The sequence below is a fragment of the Dipodomys ordii genome, unplaced genomic scaffold, assembly GCF_000151885.1.
Source record: "Dipodomys ordii isolate 6190 unplaced genomic scaffold, Dord_2.0 Scaffold53, whole genome shotgun sequence".
NCBI classification, from domain to species: domain Eukaryota; kingdom Metazoa; phylum Chordata; class Mammalia; order Rodentia; family Heteromyidae; genus Dipodomys; species Dipodomys ordii.
In genome coordinates this window covers 75,288-94,096 of record NW_012267269.1, presented here as the reverse complement: position 1 = coordinate 94,096, position 18,809 = coordinate 75,288, and the positions used below count along the sequence as shown (strand labels likewise).

The window sequence follows — 18,809 nt, the reverse complement described above, 5'->3', positions numbered from 1 at the left end:
GGCCCGGCCCGGCGGGATTAAGTTTCCCGGTCACGCGTGAGTGTCGGTGCGCGTCTGTCCCGCCGTGACTGCAGAGGGGAGCGCGGGCCACCCCGGCTCCTGGCCCTCTCGTAACCCAGTCTGTCCGGGGCACCCTCGGCTGCGCCTGGGTAAGTAGCCCCTAGCCGGGCCTGGGAGGCCGGAGCGCGTCCCCGCGTCCTGCGTGCGCGCCGGCCGGGAAGGTGCGCGGGTGCCCGGGCTGGGAGCGCGGGGTAGGACGGGGGACGGGGAGGGGCGGAGGGTAGCGGGTGGCGGCCGGGGTGTGCTCGCTCCACCCCGCGCGGCCCGGAGAGGCCCGTGGCGCGGTCTCCTACATAAAAGGATGGGGTCTGGAAGTTTCCTTTGCTCCTCCCCAAATCCTCTGGGCACCACTCCCTCCCCCCCCCCTTCACTGGCTTATCCGAAATGGTTCTAAAAGTTGTTTTTTTTTTTTGTTTTCCCCCACAGAGAGATGTGTAGAGAAGGTGCCGGGGGACGGGCAGGCGGGGGGGGGTGGCCGAGCGGGCAGGGCCTTCTGGGGGTGCGCAGCCTGTTGCTCTCCGCCCCCCTGTGCAGAGGGAGGGGAGGGGGACCGAGAACGCTTCCAGTCTAGCGCCTTTAGCTTTTGATTGTGTGCGGGGCAGGGGGGGGGAAGGGGGGTGTCTCCCCCAAGGCGGAGCCACTAATGGGTACCCCACCCTCTGGGTGCCCGGGGCCGGGTCATCCGCTGTGCGTGCGGCCGGCCTGGGTCTGCGGTGTCTGTTCCTTTCCCCAGCGGATGGGCGTCTTTGTCCGCTGCCTGGGGATGCCCGGACGTCCCTGAGGGGCGCGCCGTTTGGGAGCCGCTTTGTGTCCGGGGGAGCCGGGCTTGTGCCGGGCGGGTAGTGATGGTGTTACGTTTGTTTTGTTTGCCTTCTTGGCGGAGGCCCCGAAAGAAAGGCCTAGTTCTCTGTGGTCCTGGGGAATCACCAGGCAATGCCAAGCTGGGGCTGCCGGGGAGGGAGGCCCTGGGCGGAAGGAAGGTGGTGGTCGCTGGCAGAGGGGAGGCGAGGAAGTCTGCGTTCCTAATGGGGGCGCAGCTGCAGAGGTTGCTGTGCGGGGAGGGGAAGATGCCGGCCGTGGAAGCTGTGTGTGTGGATGCGGACGCAGGTGCGGGTGCGGGTGGAGGCTCGTGTTTCCTTCGTATCATCAGATGACGGGTGGGGGACCGTGACTTCACCAGCCGGCCAGGAACATCTCTCATGTTATTTAAATGTCCCGAGGGAAAAGAATCTGAACAGTACCAGCCCCTCCTGCGCCCACATCTTGTACTGGTGGACAGCTGTGCTGTAAACATCCCCTTTGGGTTTTCGTTTGCAGTCATGTAAGTTGTGTTTTATAAAAATAATTAACATCTAATTTGCAAACGAAGAAGATGATGGTGCTCGGGAACTTGGGAATGTGTACTGGTTTGATTGGGTGGTAGTTGATTGTGATGAACTTTTATGTAAGGGTCAGTCATCTGAGGTCGTGTATTCTATGCGTTAGTGGCTGGTTGAATGTTGATAAGCAGTTGGTTTAAAAAGCATGACAAAACTTAGAAGTGCCTTGGCTCAAACTTCTGGTATAATACAGAGCTCTGGGTACATTCACCCTGTACCCCCTTGTGTGTCAATTAAGTAAAGCTATTTTTGGGATTCCCAAATTCTCCACGTTTCATCTCTATCTTGTTTGGTAAAAATAAAATCAGACAGCATGTATACTTTAACATTGTATTCTTGTTCTTCCCTATCTGCTTCCAGTATTTCTTCTTTCTATCCCTTTTGCTATTTCTGGTTTCCTCCCTTTATCCACTTTCTGTGTGTGTGGGTATGTGTGCACACACACACTGGTCCTAGGGCTTGAACTCACGGCCTGGGCACTGTACTTTAGCTTTTTTACCCAGGCCTAAAGTTCTACTTTGAGCTACAGTTCCACTTCCAGCCTTTAGGTGGTTAGAGAGGTGGTTAGAGGTGGATTATCCTAGCTTCCAAATCACAATCCTCATCTCAGCCACTTGAATAACTAGGATTACAGGTGTGAGCCACAGGCTCCAAGCACATCCACCTTCTTTAATCATTGAAGTTGATATTTGTGGTTTGGGAAGGGATGCAATGTTTAGTGTTTTTACTGGGCTCCAAATTCCTATTGCTTAGTGATCTGCTTGGCCCTTGAAGATATGTTTGCATTTCAGATCCATTTTAAATGGATATCCCCACTGTAGTAAAGGCTGTCCTCAGACTGCTGAATCTGTGTTATTGGGGGTGAATGGAGAGATTCTTGGAAACTTTAAAATGTCGTTTTTCATGGATTCAGCCCTCATTGGCACTTCCAGCATTTATCTGATGGAGTGGGCAATCTCTGCTTTAAAAGAAATGTGAAGATTCAGTGATTTAGAAGATGCTCAAGGACTGAGTTGCTGGAAAGGTAACTGTTCTGAGTTAGTGGTGGATTATTTTCTCCAGATTCATCCCAAATCTGATTTCATAGATCTGACTCCAGTTGAGCTGCAGATTGGCCTCATTTTGTATCTTCACAACATGTCCAAAGTACCCTGTGAATTTCATCAAATATTTTGAGGCAAAGATGGACTGGATATGCCTCCAAATGTGCTAGAGCAAACAATCCATCTGCCAAAGAGATACACACTTCACAGTGTAGAAGCAGATGACTCTCAGTGAATTCAGGACTGCTTGATGCCACATGGGATTGATGATATTCCCCAGTGATATGAAATCAACACTTGGGAGGCTGAGGCAGGAATATTTCAAGTTTGAGGCCAGTCTGGGCTACATATTTATAGTCTGCTTCACATACCAATACCCACAAAGCACATAAAATGAACCAACCAAACAAGGTAGACATTTGTCTTAAAGTATGACTCATTTGCAACAAGAAATGTGTTGTTTTCTCTTTTCAATTAGTATGGTGCACAGTAGGGAAGCGGTGTTTAGCATGGTAAAATTGATACATTACAATCATATTTTCTAGGGTTCTATGTGTTGGGAACTGCTAAGAAGATAGATCTTCCAGATAAGTCAATGCGAAGTAACCAGTTGCCTCCCTGTAAAATTTTTTAAAGGAGTTATTGAATTAGTAGATATGTTGTGTTGGATTAGGTTCTTTTTATCTAGATGTTGCTCTCTTGCAGTAAAAGTACTGGGCTTCTAAGATCAACATGGGATTCTAGCCTACTTTAGGCTTTTCAGCAAGAAGCAGAGAGACTTCTGTCTTTAGAGGAAAGTGAAGAAGGTGATTTGAATATGAAATATAGTTTTTTTTCTTCTTGCATTGGGAAATGGATATAGTAGATGTAGACTAGGAAGTAGGTACTAGAGTAGAATTTTATTTGTGCCTTTCTAGTGTAGAATAGAGAGTTTAGCTAGGGAAGATAAGGTGATAGAAAGTAATGAAGTATATATAGTCAAAAGTTCTGATTATACTTTTGATGTTACCAGAAAGTCTGCATAGCTAATCAGTCTTAGTCCTTGCATCTGGCAAAAGAATTATTCAGGCAAGAAGAAAAAGTAGTGAAATATAACAGAGAAAGGAGATTACTATGTTGTAGAATGCCATGGGAATATGACACTACAGTTTGTCTTCTGCCATCTTCTGGGTACAGACTCAGTTTTAGGTTTAAACAGAGGAAGAATTAGAGTCAGGAGACAAAGATATACATAGTTTTAAGGATCCTCCTTGCAGGTGTGCCTGGATGGTCATTCTTTCAGTTCTGGCTCTGCTGGGCTCTAGAGAAGTTGTTTTTGCTGTCATCACTTGAGAGGAGGTACCTCATTTCCATAAGATGACTTCTCTGGCTCCATGGTGCAGCCTGGAGCTTCAAATTATCCTCATTTGGGGATGATCATCCTGCAAGACTCTGCCATTCCTTGTGGATAGTTGTAGTCCTTTGTCAGGAAGATTGTTATCAGGAAGTTAGATCTTGCAAAGTGACTGTATAGAGAATGGCTTAGAACAATGACAAACACAAAACAGAGGCAGAGATGCCAGAAAAGACAGTTTAAGTACTTGTTACCAATATTCTTTCAATAAACTGAAACTAGGTATAGTCTTATAAGGATAATGGCCCTAGCTTTTTGTGGTTTCAAGTCTTAATGAGATTGCTTGCAGGAAATTCCTATCTCTAGGTCCACTCTACAGGATAAAGATCACTTGTCAGCCAGCTCCCGAGGCTCATGCCTGTAATCCTAGTTACTGAAGAGGCTGAGATCTGAGGATCATGGTTCAAACCCAACCTGGGCAGGAAAGCCCATGAAACTTATCTCCAATTAACTATCAAAAAAAACGGAAGTGGTGCTGTGACTCAAATGGTAGAGTGCTAGCCTTGAACTGAAGAGCTCAGGGACAGGGCCCAGGCCCAGAGTTCAAGCTCCACAACAAAATAAATAAATAAATAAGTAAAAATAAAAATAACTGTATACATATACATATATATGTATATATCACTTGTGAATTGCTGTCTTGCTTCCAATATTTTCTCTTAGAGACCTTGTAAAACTATTTTATTCTTTATTATGTACTTATTTATGTATTTATTTTGCTGGTACTGGGGCTTGAATTCAGGAAGGGCATTGTGCTTTCATTTGTCTTTTTTATTCAAGGCTGGTGTTCTACTACTTGGATCATACCTCTACTTCTGGCTTTTGGGTGGTTAATTTGTGTTAGGTCTTCGTCCGTCCCACGAAAGACAGACTGGGTCCGAGGAAAGGTAAGTGCAGAGCTGCCCGTTTCTCAGCCAGGGAGATAATCAGACATAGGGGGGAGCCAAATCCAGCAGGTAGAAAACTCATTTATTAACAGAGAAGCCCTTTTTAAAGCCAAAAAGGGCAGGTGGCATGGCAAGGGAGGAAAAGGAACCAATCACTGTCAAGATCACACCCTATCATGCACCTGAGCCTTCATGGGCTGGTTATGCACTGATAGTAAGGTCAATTGGGCTCTGCCCACTCTACTCTCTCCCAGCGCCATCTTTGCTGCCCATGTGCTCTGCAAATTTGAGATAAGACTCTCATGAACTTTTCAGCCCAGGCTGTGATCTTAGCCTTGTGTGTAGCTAGGATTACCGGCATGATCTACCAGTTCCCAGCTTCTAATGTTTAATAAAAGCTTCATTTTCTTCAAGTTCTTCCTTCTCTTCAATACTTATTACAACATTGAATTTGGTAAACATGAAAATTAGTCTTATATACATTTCAGTATTCTTTGTGTCTGATTTAAAACAACACTTTTTTTTCTTTAAATTACATTGACTGAAAATCTGTATGTCTATACATGTTTTGTGGACTAACATTTGGTATAATCTATAATGTTTTGATTATACCAGATTCTTAAAAATTTCTTTCCCTTTTTGGGAAAATGCAGGTTTAAAAAAGTAAGTTAAATCATATATAGTAAGATTTCAGAAGCTTTCTTGTAGATGATGAAATTTTATTTGATGAATTAGTCAAATGGTAAAGCCATACTTTCAATTCTGGCCAGATGAATTAATTTTTTTAAAAAAAAGTAAACTAAGACTGAAATACTTGTCCTTTTCTGATTGTCTGTCTATAGTGGTGAAATCTGTTTAGGGCTTTCGTATTTTTATTCTTTTCCTTATAAACCACTTTCCCTCCAAATCTTACTTGGTTCACATGCATACATGAGAGAAAAGTCAGAAAGGAAACATTTTAAGAGAGACGAAAACCCATTAATAGCAGCTATTTATACACACACATGTATATGCAGGGACATACCCATAAACATACATAGACTCACAGAAACATAGATGCAGATAGGCAGACAGACAGACCAACACACACTTTTTAGGGAGAACCTCCTTAGATTGTGTTGAAGATTTAATGTTGGTTTTGGATAGTTGGAGTAGGCCTCAGATAGTTTGCCATTTTTTTTCTTATTTGCTATTCAAAGTTATATTGATAGTGAAATATATAGCTGTTTTTAGCTCATTTGAAAAATATGGAAGGCACAAACAAGTTAAAGACCAAAAACTTGTCTATAATTCTGTCAAGCACCAATCTCCTCCCCCTTTCCACCTCCAAACATCCATGTATGTTGGAAATGCATATGCTTAGATTATTTTGCTAAACAAATGACTTAGTAGATCTGTGGATCAGTACATTTCACTGAGTGCTTTATTATGTTTTTCTCAGTGAAGATATGCAAGATTCTTATTTGAGATTGACATTAATAACACTTGTTTGACCCATTGTCTCTTCTTAATGCCCTCCTAGCACACAGGACACAAGAAATAAAATTAATTGTTAACAAGTTAATAACATCACAACAATTTTATATGAGATGGTCGCTAGGATGCTTTGCTTAGGGACAGGCTGTAGAGAATGGCCATGGAAATATGTCGTTCTGTGCTAATCAGAAATGTTTACTTAGACTTCTGTAGTCATTCAAGTGGTAGAATGCCTTTTAGCAAGTACAAGACCCTGACTTCAAATCCTAGTACAACAACAAAGCTTACCTAACAATGACCTCACATGATAAAAATATTACAAAGATTAAAATTGTATAATTTAAAAATCCTTTCATGTGTACCAAGGTATGCATAGCTTCTCTTGCTAGCATCCTGTTTTAGCCCTTTGGGATTGCTATTACAAAATACCATAGGCTTTGTAGCTTTTGATTAATAGAAATGTATTATTGCAGAGGTTAGAAAGGTGCAGACAGAGTCACTGTCTGGTAAGGGCCACAGTTTCATAGTATGTGCCTTCTTGCTGTGTCCTCTTATGGTAGAGGAGCCAGGCAGCTCTCTGAGCCTGTTCTTAAGAAGTCATCTCACTCATGAGGGCTTTTGTCTTGGTGACCTAATTACCTCTCAAAAGGCTTATCTCCTAATACCATCACTCTGGGAGTTAAGATTTCACCATAGTAATTATCTATCTATCTATCTATCTATATATATATATATATATATATATATATATATATATATACACACACACACAAACTTTCACAGAAGCCTCCTTAACAGGTCTTGCTTTGTCTAAGATGTTACTACTAGATAAAATTCATCAAGCTTAGATATTGCACTTCCTTCTCTACCTCCAGCTCTCTCACGCATATTTGGTTTTAGTAAGTCCAGCCTGATGTCTAGTCCTCTAGCTGTCCCTCATCCCTCTCCTGTTGCCTCTTCCCCAACACCATCTAGTGATTATTGAGTTCTTTTGATTCTCTGGACTGAATTTGTCTGTCTGCTCTCTTTTGTTCTTGCTTTCGCCTTAATCTAGGGGTCTCTGTGTTTTCTTGGTAAGCTTTTTAAATTTTTCATTGCTTAGTTGTGATACCATCATTCCTTTTCTCTTTTATCCTATTGCCAGATTGTTTTACCAGAAAATAAATGTTAAGATCTTTCCACTCCTCTCACTTTATCCTTTGTGACTCTGTGTGTTTCTTTTTGCCTACAAGGTAAGTCCTAAGCAGGTCCAGGGAGCTTCACTTTCCTAGCTCTTCTCAGGACCTCACAGAGTACTGTATCCCCACTGTCCTTAAACTCCAGATGCTTTATAGCTTTGCTGTGTTAGCCATAGCCTTTACTCAGTGAAAAATGCTTTTCGCTCTCCTCGCTCTGTCTTACTCTTTCCTACTTGCTGTCTTTCAAGTTGGGGTTTGTGTGTCTCCTTTCTTCCAAATTCTGACTTTTGCTGGTGATATTGGGTTCCTAGAAAATCACACTGCTGAAATACACTACTTCTACTCAGTGGGGAGTCATAAGCTTGTCTTCTTGGGCATATGCTTCAATGACAGAGGCATGCAACAATTATGGTGGCATAAAGTTTATAGAGTTTGGGAACTCTCCTTAAAAATAAAAAAATATGGCTGTAAAGATATAATATAAGAAGTATTTGAGACTAGGGATGCTAGTGTAGCATGTGTGAGGCCCTGCATTCTAGCCCAGCACCACAAGAAAAAGAAAGGAATAAATTACTCACTTGACTGTTTTCATTTACTGTATCTTACAGGATTCTGACAATGGTCACAAAGAAGTGGACTCAAATTTAAAGGGCTTCTACCATGTTTTGCTAATTGGAAAAAAAAAAACATAATCAAGTTCTTTCTCCGAGATCAGATTCCATTTGGTGGAGGAAATGATTCAGTTCTTCCTGTCCATCTGTAAGCTCAGGCAGCCCCACCCTTCTCTAGGGCCTTGTTAGTCTGGTGAATGCTAATGAATTTTCTAGGGCTTCCTAGGTCATTTCATTTTCTTCTTTCAGCATCCTTACCTCATTTTTTTCTTTTTTCCTTTCTCTCAGTATTGTCTTTCTATATATCAAATATATTCTCCTATCTGTTTTTTTCTGGTAGTAAATTTAGTCATTTAAATAGTCGGTACTTGGACTAAGCTGAATGTTGGGGTTTGCAATTGTCAGGTTCATTTCTATTCCCTTGAAGTACAATGGAAAACAATTCTGAGGACCCTCAATAATACAGTTTTCAGTAATGGGTGAGATGTCATGAAACTGTACTATGTAGCTAAGACATGGTAGTTTGCAGGAGCAATGCTGACTTATATGAAAGATTGCTAATTTAGTGAGCTATATAATCTAAGAGCAGCTGGAAATGGCAAAATAGAGTGACATACAGGCATGAAGTAAAATACCAAGGGACAGTAATCATTTTTGTATGCCTATTACTTTCAGGCATTTTGTATATATTAGTGCTGTCCATTTTAAAAGTGGAAAGAGCAGCTAAGAGCAGCTAAGAGACTTGTTAAGATCTTGCCACTAGTAAAAGGATAGTACTTATTGAAGAGATTTATTTATAAAGCACTCTGGAAGCTCTGAAAACACAGCTGCCTGAAGCTACTTAATCTGAAGGTAATTAACTATTATTAGAATTATTATTATTAGAGCCCAGCGCTGTGACTTGGTTTAAAATACTTACTTGCCATTAATGTCTTGGGTAGTTCACATAATACCTCTATTACTTACAAGCTACATGCAGCAAGGGGAAACCCCTATCTTTCAGAGCGTCAGTTTTCTTCTCTGGAAAATGAGAGTATCTAAACACGTATTGGTAAAGCACATGTGTTCTGCTTAAAGAAACAAGAATATCTGAAAGGCACTTCATAAACAGTTCCATTTTAAGCAGTAAAAAGTTTTGTCTCTCAAAGGGAGTATTTGGTGGTGATTTGTTCCTGAGGAATAAAGTTGCTCTTTTAAAATCACAGTGCTGTTGTGTGAAAGGTTAAACAGTTTGTTGAGTAAGTCTTAAATATTTAAAAAATATCTTTCAAGTAGTTGTACAAAGAGGTTTCCATAAATTATTGTCAGTTTGTAAGTCCAACACAGGTTGATCAATGTCACTCCTTCCATGTTCTCTCCTGTCTCTTCCAAACTCACCTACCCCTCAGGTTACTTGGCTTCAATTTATATATGCACATTGACTATTATGACTGTATTCACCTACTCTTCCTTTCTCCATTTATCTCTCTCCCCTGGTATTCCTTCTCCCAACAACACATATTCCAGCTCCCTAGTATTCATTTTGTTAAACTGTTAAGTTAGATGTTCAAAGGAGTTACACCATTGCGAGCCTCCCCTATGTATACCATATTTCATTCAATAAGTGTGTGCATATATGTGCATATACTCTTGTATATGTTTTCATATATATATGCTTATAACTTAGATCTAATTTCCACATATGAGAGAAAACATGTGCCCTTTGTCAGAATAGGGTTTATTTTGTGTATGGTTTTTATTGTAAAAATGCTGTACAGAGGGGTTACCATTACATGAGCAAAGTAATGAATACATTTCCTATAGAACATTGTTGCCTCCTTCTTTGTTTTCCCCCTATCATCCCTTCCACCCACCTCCACAACTACCCACTCCCCAAGTTCATTTTTAACATAGTGTTTTGTACATCTCATTGTTACAATGGGTCAACCTTTTATCCTTATTTAAGCATTTTGTTTTTTTCCTTCCCCTCCCCAAATTAGAGATGTATATATACAAGATGCAGGGTACTGACATCAAATACAGTGAAAACAGGGGTTATACCATGGGAGAGGAACATACAAAGAAACAAAAAATCACGTGGTACATTATAAATACGTTAGAAACAATAGCAAGAAAGAAAAAAGATATTTGTGTTCTTATCTTGGGGTTCATTTTGCTTAACATCATCTTAAATGGTCATATGTATATAGCTTTTGGTCTTTTCTGCTTGTCCTATACATGTACTAGTCAGAATAAGGTTTTTCTTTTACCTTCTTCCTCTTCTCTGTCAGCTGCCAAATCCTCTTGTAGCTGAGTTAAGCTACTTTTGGTCTAAACTGTTCAGGTAATTGTTGATATTTTATTATATGGACTTCTCCATTATAACATATTAACAACTATAGAAATATGATTGCTTTATAAAAGGCTGAATTTGGTGAACCTGATAAAGTTAATGACCTTTTTGGCCCTCTACTTCTATATCTATAAAATTTATGAAATATGGTGTTGGGAGTTTGGACCTTACAACATAAGTGTGTGTGTGTGTGTGTGTGTGTGTGTGTGTGCACATGTGCACGTGCATGTATGTATGTGTGCATATGTGCATGTGTATGTATGTATGTGTAGTGGGGCTTGAATTCAGGGTAGAGGTGCTGTCCCTTAGCTTTTGTGCTCAAGGCCGGTCCTCTACCACTTGAGCACAGCAACACTTCTGGCTTTTTGGTGGTTAACTGGAGATGCGTCTTACTGCCTTTTCTGCCGTGGCTAGCTTTGAACTGTGATCCTCAGATCTTAGTTCCCTAAGTAGCTAGGATTATAGGTGTGAGCTAGTTGGTGCCTGGCAGAACTCATAAAGTTTCATAAAACTTTTTCAATAAAATTTTTTATAATTGCAAAAGCAAGTGTGTTGTTTCCTTCTGCCAGTCAAATTTGAGAATTCTGAATTGCTTCATGAAAAGTGTTATGAAGAATGTGCTCAGAGACAGAATATCATTGTCCCCAGGCTCCTCACAAATTCCACACATGGTATATCTGCACAGATCTGGAGTTCCACTCAGAAGTCATGAAAGCCACTGAAGCCACTGATCATCTCAAACAGTATACAGGCCACATGAAGTAACATAACACTCTGATATCATGTTTTCTGTCCTGAGGACTTCTGATCAGAAAACTGAGCCTACCCTTTCTTGAGTAAAGTTTGTAAAAACTTTTATCTTTACTCCTATTCAAATTCAGCAAAGGGAAATCATGGAAACTATTACTTGAATTTAGAAGGTGCTGATTGATAGGGGAAGGATAAAAATATCCAATAATATAGAGTACTTATAGCTGTGAAAAGTAAGTGATATGCTAGGTGATACTTCCTACTTTTTATCAAAGAGATTTCAGAACAGGAGGAGCAGTTTTAAACACAAATAGGGAAGTGGTAGAAATGTACTTATTTTTAATAGTTAAAGGGGAAAAGACCTTCAAGGTAACATGACTATAATATTCTGGTCTCCCAACTCTTGAATTCCACAGTTAATGGAGGTTTGTTTGTGTTCACTACTCGTTAGAACTCAACTGAGGAATCTCTGGGTTACCACTGACAAAGCTATGCATTGTTGTGCCCCAGTCCTGTCATTAAGATCTCACCAACTGGATGAAAATCCTGTCGCCCAGTGGGTTGCTGAGGAATGACAAACGTCTTCTCTACTGTCCCCTTCTTCTGCTGTTGATAAGTCTTAACACAGACCAGCTGTCCCTGTGTTTCTGGGTCCCATGGGGACATGAGTATCTGTGCTTTTTATAAGTACCAAGGACACAGTCTGCCCAGGCTCCCTAGAGAATTGTTTCGTTCCAGGCAGGCAAAAGGGCAGAAGGCAGGAGCCTGCAGTAATTTCTCAGGAGAATTGTTTGCCAGTGGCAAAATTGCACCTGAGGGTTTTGTGCCACAAAGCTAATCCTTCTGCATGTTTTAGTTTTCCCCCAGGAAAACTCTGTGGCTGGACTTTGAGCGCTTTATGAGCAACTTACTGCCTCTGGAGTCGGGCTTTGATGTGCTTACCTGCAAGAGCAGCCCGTGGAGGAATCCTTGTGCCTGGCTCTGCCAAACAAATATGCTTGGCATTTTGCATCTTGGCACTGAATACTGAAAACATGGTCATGAATGGGGCCAAACTGCCCAACAACCTAAATTCCTTTGAGTTTAACTAGGGAGTAAGAGAATAGAAAAGGCTTGCTCCCTAGTAAGAGAATAGAAAAGGCTAAACTTCACTCTCAGAAGCACTAAATCTTTTTCCTGTGTTTCTTGAGTTCCTGTTGGTGTGAGTTATCTATTACATGAGCTTGGACTCATGTAATAAAAAAATTATGAAGGTGGAGGGATAAGCAGGTAAATATAATTGATGAACAGAATTAACTTACCTAATACATTTATTTTTTTAAAAAAAGGAAAGTTCAGCTTGTTAAATTAGTTGAGTAATAGCAGTCCAATGCTATAAAACTCAGATAGTACTGATTTGTGTAATCCATCCTCAGGGAGTTTTGGCTACTTTTTTTTTTTTTTTTGTCATGGGGCTTGAACTCTGGGCCTGGGCACTGTCCCTGAACTCTTTAGCTCAAGGAGAGAGTTCTACCACTTTAACTATAATACCACTTCCAGTTTTCTGGTGGTTAACTGGAGGTAAAAGTCTCCTGGACTTTTCTGCCTGGGCTGGCTTTGAACTACGATGCTCAGATCTTCAGATCTCGGCTTCCTAAGTAGCTAGGATTGCAGGTATGAGCCACCAGGCACTGGTGGCTCTGTGTGTGTGTGTGTGTGTATTTTAGGCTTCTTTCAACCTTAATGCTAACTTAGTGGTTGAGTGTAAACAGTAAGTAAAAAACTAAAAGTATCACAAATTAGTTTAGAAGTAGGTACGAATCTGGTATTTTTTTTTAAAGTGTCAGTATGTTTTTGGAATTTGCAATTAAAGAAATAACAAAAGTGCTTTTTGAGGGGCTGGGAAGGTAGCTTAGTGGTAGAGCGCTTGCCTTGCCTGCCTTAGGCCCTAGGTTCGATTCCTCAGCACCACATAAGCAAAAAGAAAAAACCCGGAAGTGGCACTGTGGCTCAAGTGGTAGAGTGCTAGCCTTGAGCTGAAGAGCTGAGGGGCAGCATCCAGGCCAGAGTTCAGGCCCCACAACCGGACCCCCCACCCCCCCCCAAAAAAAAAGCAAAAGTGCTTTTTTGATAGGGCAAACACAACTTTCTTTACCTCAGGCCAGTCATCTATTCTATTGTAGATTTGCATTAAATAAAAGGGCTGATGTCTCATAACTATTATAATCCTAGCTACTCAGAAAACAGATTTGAAGATCCTGGTTTCCAGCAAGCTCAGGCAGAAAAGTAACGGATTTCCCAGTAGAATTCTTCATTACTTCAGTAGTCCTATTAAATTGCTTTTGCCAGTAAGTTCACACATTTTTTTTTTATTGAAGGGCCAGTGTTTATATGTCCTTTTGTTCTTCTTTCTTTTGTTGTTGTTGTTGCTGTTGGTGGTGGTGGTCATGGGGCCTGAACTCTGGGCCTGGACGTTGACCCTGAAGGCTAGTGCTCTACCACTAGAGCCATAGCGCCACTTCCAGCCTTTTCTGCTTATGTGGTTCTGAGGAATTGAACCCAGGGCTTTATGCATGGGAGGCAAGCACTCTACCACTGAGCCTTCCCAGCCCCCGAAATTGCATTTCTTGAGCAAGGATAGTTGAGGGGATTGGTTTGTTTATGATGTGATGATATGGGTCTATACAAAGGCAGGCTGTAATACTTAAGCGTGTAATGGAACAGGGCCTGATGCTGTGTACCTATGGCAAAATGAGATTCACCATAAGAATTGTGACTTGTGATTGTGCACCAGGAGGGAACAATTTCTGTTCTCTTCTCATTCCGCTACATTATATTTCAACGAATGCTGCCTTTTGATATCATTTGTGTTCTTCTGTCTCCATTCATTGACTTGTTTCAATACTCAGGTTCATATGTTATCTATCATAAGCTCATCTTTACCTTATACTCAATCTTCTATCTCTGCTATGAATTGGTGTGTTCTCTTAATATTTCTTAAATTTCTGAGAGGCACTCCAATCCATTTCTCCCTGTCCAGTTCAATACTTAGATTGGGTTTGTGTGGGTGAAAGTCCAATCCTAGTTCTCTTGGTTGTGGTTGCAGGGAGAGGGACATAGTATATAGCCCCTTTGACCACATATTTTCTGGAATAGGGCTATGAGTTGGTTGCAATCTGAATTAGCTAGCTTAGTCTGCTTTAAATACCACAGGCGCTAGCTAGATGGCTAAGACAGAAGAAACTCATTTTCTGATAGGTTTGGATGCTGGGAAACTCTCCAATCAAGACCTGCATAATTTTCTTTACTGATGAGGGTTCTTTGGTTTGTAGATAGCCATCTTCTTGCTGTGTCCTTGTATGGCCTTTCTCAGGACTTGAGAGAGAGATCTCTCTTCTTTTTCTTCTGAAAAGGCCAGCAGATCTGCCAGATTAAAATTCTACCCTTATAACTGCATGCAATCTGAATCTCGCCCTAAAAGCCCTGTCTCTAAAATCACGTAGTTTAGTAGTAAGATGTTCATCATATGAATTCTGTAGGGAACACATTCATTCCATAGTAGCATCATAAGGTACTAGAACTCGGCCCTGCCAGCTCTGCATCAGGAAGATCTTTATTTCTACAATGGTCACACAACTGATCAGCCCCTCTATTTTTTAATGCTTTCTTTCTAGGTAACTAGTATTACCATATAATTAGTAACTCACATAGTAAATTTGGGATCTGTCCCAGGCTTATCTTTATACACTATGAGCTGATGTTATTTATGGCTATTAACTGATTCTAGAACTTACCTCCAATTGAATGTGCTTTTACTTCCATACTTTTTTAGTATTGAAGATTGAGACATCATCTCATGCTTGTCAAGTAGGTACTGCCTATGCTATACTCCCAGCTCTTGTTTTTGAGATAGAGTCTTTGTAACTTTTTTCTCTGTCTGGCCTTGAACTCTGATCTTCCCACCTTTGCCTCCCAAGTAGCTGGGATTACAGGCATACATAATCATGTCTATTTTTGGTCTTGCCTCTTCCTTGCTTTATTTCCAGTTTTCTTGGTTTTGAGTGTCTTTAATGCCATTACTCGAATAATCTTTCTGAAACATAGTCTCTACACATGTTATACACTTTGTCAAAATTAACTTCAAATAAACTTAAAATTACATTTGAACTTTTAACAAATGTAACAAGCTTCTCAATAACTTGGCATTCACACATCGCCAGCTTCATTATTGGTTCTTAGCCCTGATTCAGGCATCAGAAACTTTGCAATGCCCAGACAGAGGCAGCATACAGTCTTGCCTTTATGTGGGGACATTCCTTCTGTTCTAAGTCCTGCCTAGTCTTAAGGACTCTGAAGTTTTCCTTGACTCTGAGTCCTGCTTCCCTTGCCTTCCCTTGCCTTCCCTTGCCTTCCCTTCCCTTGCCTTGCCTTGCCTTCCCTTCCCTTCCCTTCCCTTCCCTCCCCTCCCTTCACCTCCCCTCCCCTTCTCTCCCCTCCCTTCCTTTCTCTTTCCGTAAGTGTGTGTGTGTGTGTATGTGTGTATGTGTATGTGTGTATGTGATAGGTCTTGAATTCAGAGTCTGAGCATTGTCCCTTGGTTGTGTCTCTCAAAGCTGGCACTCTACCACTTGAGCCACACCTCCATTTCTGGCTTTTTGGGAGGTTAGTTGGAGATAAGAGTCTCATGGACTTTACTGCCAGGCTTGTTTGAACCACAATCTTCAGATCTCAGTTTCCTGTATAGTTAGGATTACAGTTGTGAGCTACAGGTACACAGCTTCTCTTTTGTGTTTCTGCATTTCAGTTGTCTGTTTACTTCTTTTCCTTCAGTTCACTTAGGTTGAGTTCCCTGGGGTCTCCATGGTGTCTTCAGACGCCGTGTCAGTCACATGGTGCCTTGTGCCCTTGGCTGAATCAGTATATAACAGAATTGGAGTTCTCAGTAACCCTTTCAACATGCTCACATCAGACAGGCCATTTATCTTACAGCTTTATAAAGAAAAGACAAAAATACCAGAAACCAATAATATTGATATCTTAAGTATGTCATCAAGTTCAGATTTCTTGGTATTATAATTTTCTTTGATGTGTAAAATAGTATAGAATGAATAAATTCTATACTGATTGCAGGAATTCAGAAAGATTTATAAATGTCAACTTGAAAATAAGGATGATGTTGAAAAGTGCTTTGCTGATCAAAGTTTATAAAAAAATAAGGGATATGTTCAAAGAACAGATGATGAGCCACACGTGTGTATTTGTGGTGGGGTGCGTACTTGGTCTGTTTCCTTAGCTTTTAGAGCGGTATCTCAACCATGTTTTCCAAAAGTAATTGTTACTAAAAGTGTCAATCTCTAATTATGGTTATCCTTACCAGTTGAGCTTATGAGACACTACCTGTAAATAACTGCAGTCTAGCTTTTAACTTCAGATAGTACTGAAGCAGCTGTGAGTTCGAGAAACACTAAAATTTTAAAATTATTATTATTAAATAGTTGTATAAAGCAGTTATGATTCTCTAAGTCAGGTTATAAGTGCAATGCTTCTTGACAATGTCACACCTTACTTTGCTCTTCCCCATTTTCCCCCTCTAATCCCTACCCACAAGTTATATAGTTCATTTTTTACATAGTGTGCATTGAATATAATGATCACATTTGCTTACCCTTCTTTCATCCATTCCTGTGCTCCTTTTTTGCCCCTCCACTCCCCAAATAAACCTATGGAAAAACACTAACTTTAAATTTAATATAAGTGTCTGCTGAACAAGTTGGACAAGCTACAGACCAGTGTAACAAGTTCTTTTATTGTTTTATATTTTGTTTCCTCAGAATTGTTTAGAATAAGAGGTGGTATATATTTGGGACAGATTCTCTTCACAGAGTTATTTTTAGCATGAAGTATTTTCATTTGTTAGTTGCCATGAAATCTGCATTGAGCAGAATGATTTTTCTCCTTTAAAACACTGGTATTTTTTAATATAGAAACAGTGTCTACATGTTACCAGTACTAACCTGGGGAAAACGAAATGATTATTTAGCTACTGTTTCTTAATAAACCAAATATTTAATAAATTTTTTAAATCTCCTGCTAAAGCTAAAGTTAGCAACCAGGCGTTGGGGAATCATGTTCACAGGGTAAATTTTTGGAGATTTAGTAAGGGTTTGTTGACTGCCATGATTCTGGTTTCATTGAGGCACAGAGACGTTGAATTAAAAATAAAATTTAAATTTAAGTTTTTAAGTTAGAGCAAACATAACAGGGTAGCCGAATTAAACAGCTAATGTCCAGTTAAGTTAGACTTTCACATAAATAATATATTAGTTTTTTGTACAGATATGCCCCCAGTATTACAGGGGATGTACACATATTCACTTCCCTAGATTAAAATGTAATTAGTCATTTTTGTACTTGCATTTGAAAAAATCTGGCTCCTTGACATTGTGATTTAGAATTGAAAAGAATTGCTATGCACAGTAAGCTTCCCTCATTGTCCTCTATTCTGCTACATTCCACTATCAGTATCTTTGTAAACCTCCTGAAAATGCTTTCAACTAACATGTCCCCGTTTCCTCCCCACCCCCTGTGTTTCTGTTGCCAGTCAGTCCTGGCTTGAACTCAGGGCTTGGGCACAGTCCTTGAGCTTTTGTGCTCAAGGCTAGTGTTCTACTACTTGAGCCACAGCTCCATTTACAGCTTTCTTGATGGTTAATTGGAGATAAGAGTCTCCTGGGCCTCTTGTCTAGGCTGGCTTTGAACTATGGTCTTCAGATCTCAGTCTTCTGGGAAGCTAGGATTATAGGTGTGAACTACCAGTATCTAGCTTACCTTATTTTATGAGTAGTAGCAACTTTACATAATAACAGATACCAAGCGACATAGACAAGCCACAAATCAGTGATATGCATATCTCACTCAAGTTTGTACATATTATGGTCTGTGATTTTTCATTCAGAATCCTTACTTATTGGGAAATAAGTACATATATATTATTAGAGTGACATTATTTGATGTTCCAAAGAAATAGAAAATTATTATTATCTGCTCCAGGCCTCCCAAACTAACAAATTTTAATTTTCATACCAAACATGTTGAAATATAACAGTGACATTAAGTTACTGCATCAATTTGGAAAGTGCTAATGTTGTTCTAATATGAATGCTTTCAGCTAGAGACAAACTTTAATCGTGCACATACTCCAGTCTGATTTTATTTATGTGATTTTCTCTGGTTTCAAGGTAGAATCTTTCATAACAATTACGGATTTTTTTTTGCTCTAGAAAGATTTTTACTTTCAGATAGAATAAATGTCATCTTTTTAAAAAGTTTATGAATGTGCCGAAAACTAAAAGTGGACCCCAGCTTATCACCATGCACCAACATCAACTCAAAATGGATTAAAGACCTTAACATTAAACCTGAATCTCTGAAACTACTGCAAGACAGAGTAGGAGAGACACTTGAACTAATAGGCACAGGAAGGAACTTCCTGAACAGAGTCCCAGGGTCACAACAAATTGGAGAGAGACTCAACAAATGGGACTACTTTAAAATAAAAAGCTTCTGTACAGCTAAATTTATCGCAACCAAGCTAGAAAGACAACCAACTAATTGGGAAAAAATATTACCAGCAATATATCAGACAAGGGGTTAACATCCTGTATATACAGGGAACTCAAGAAACTAATCCCTCCCAAACCTAACAAACCAATTACTAAATG

General features: G+C 40.3%; 1 protein-coding gene across 1 annotated transcript in view; it reads left to right on the top strand.

The window, feature by feature from the left end:
• Positions 1–6: 6 nt before the first annotated feature.
• The window catches only part of LOC105988961 (multiple PDZ domain protein-like), a gene marked incomplete at its 3' end in the record, with an annotated part of 92,919 nt that continues 74,116 nt past the window's right edge, over positions 7–18,809 (top strand). Inside the window, exon 1 of the mRNA XM_013020753.1 lies at positions 7–149. The remainder of the gene's footprint in view (positions 150–18,809) is intronic.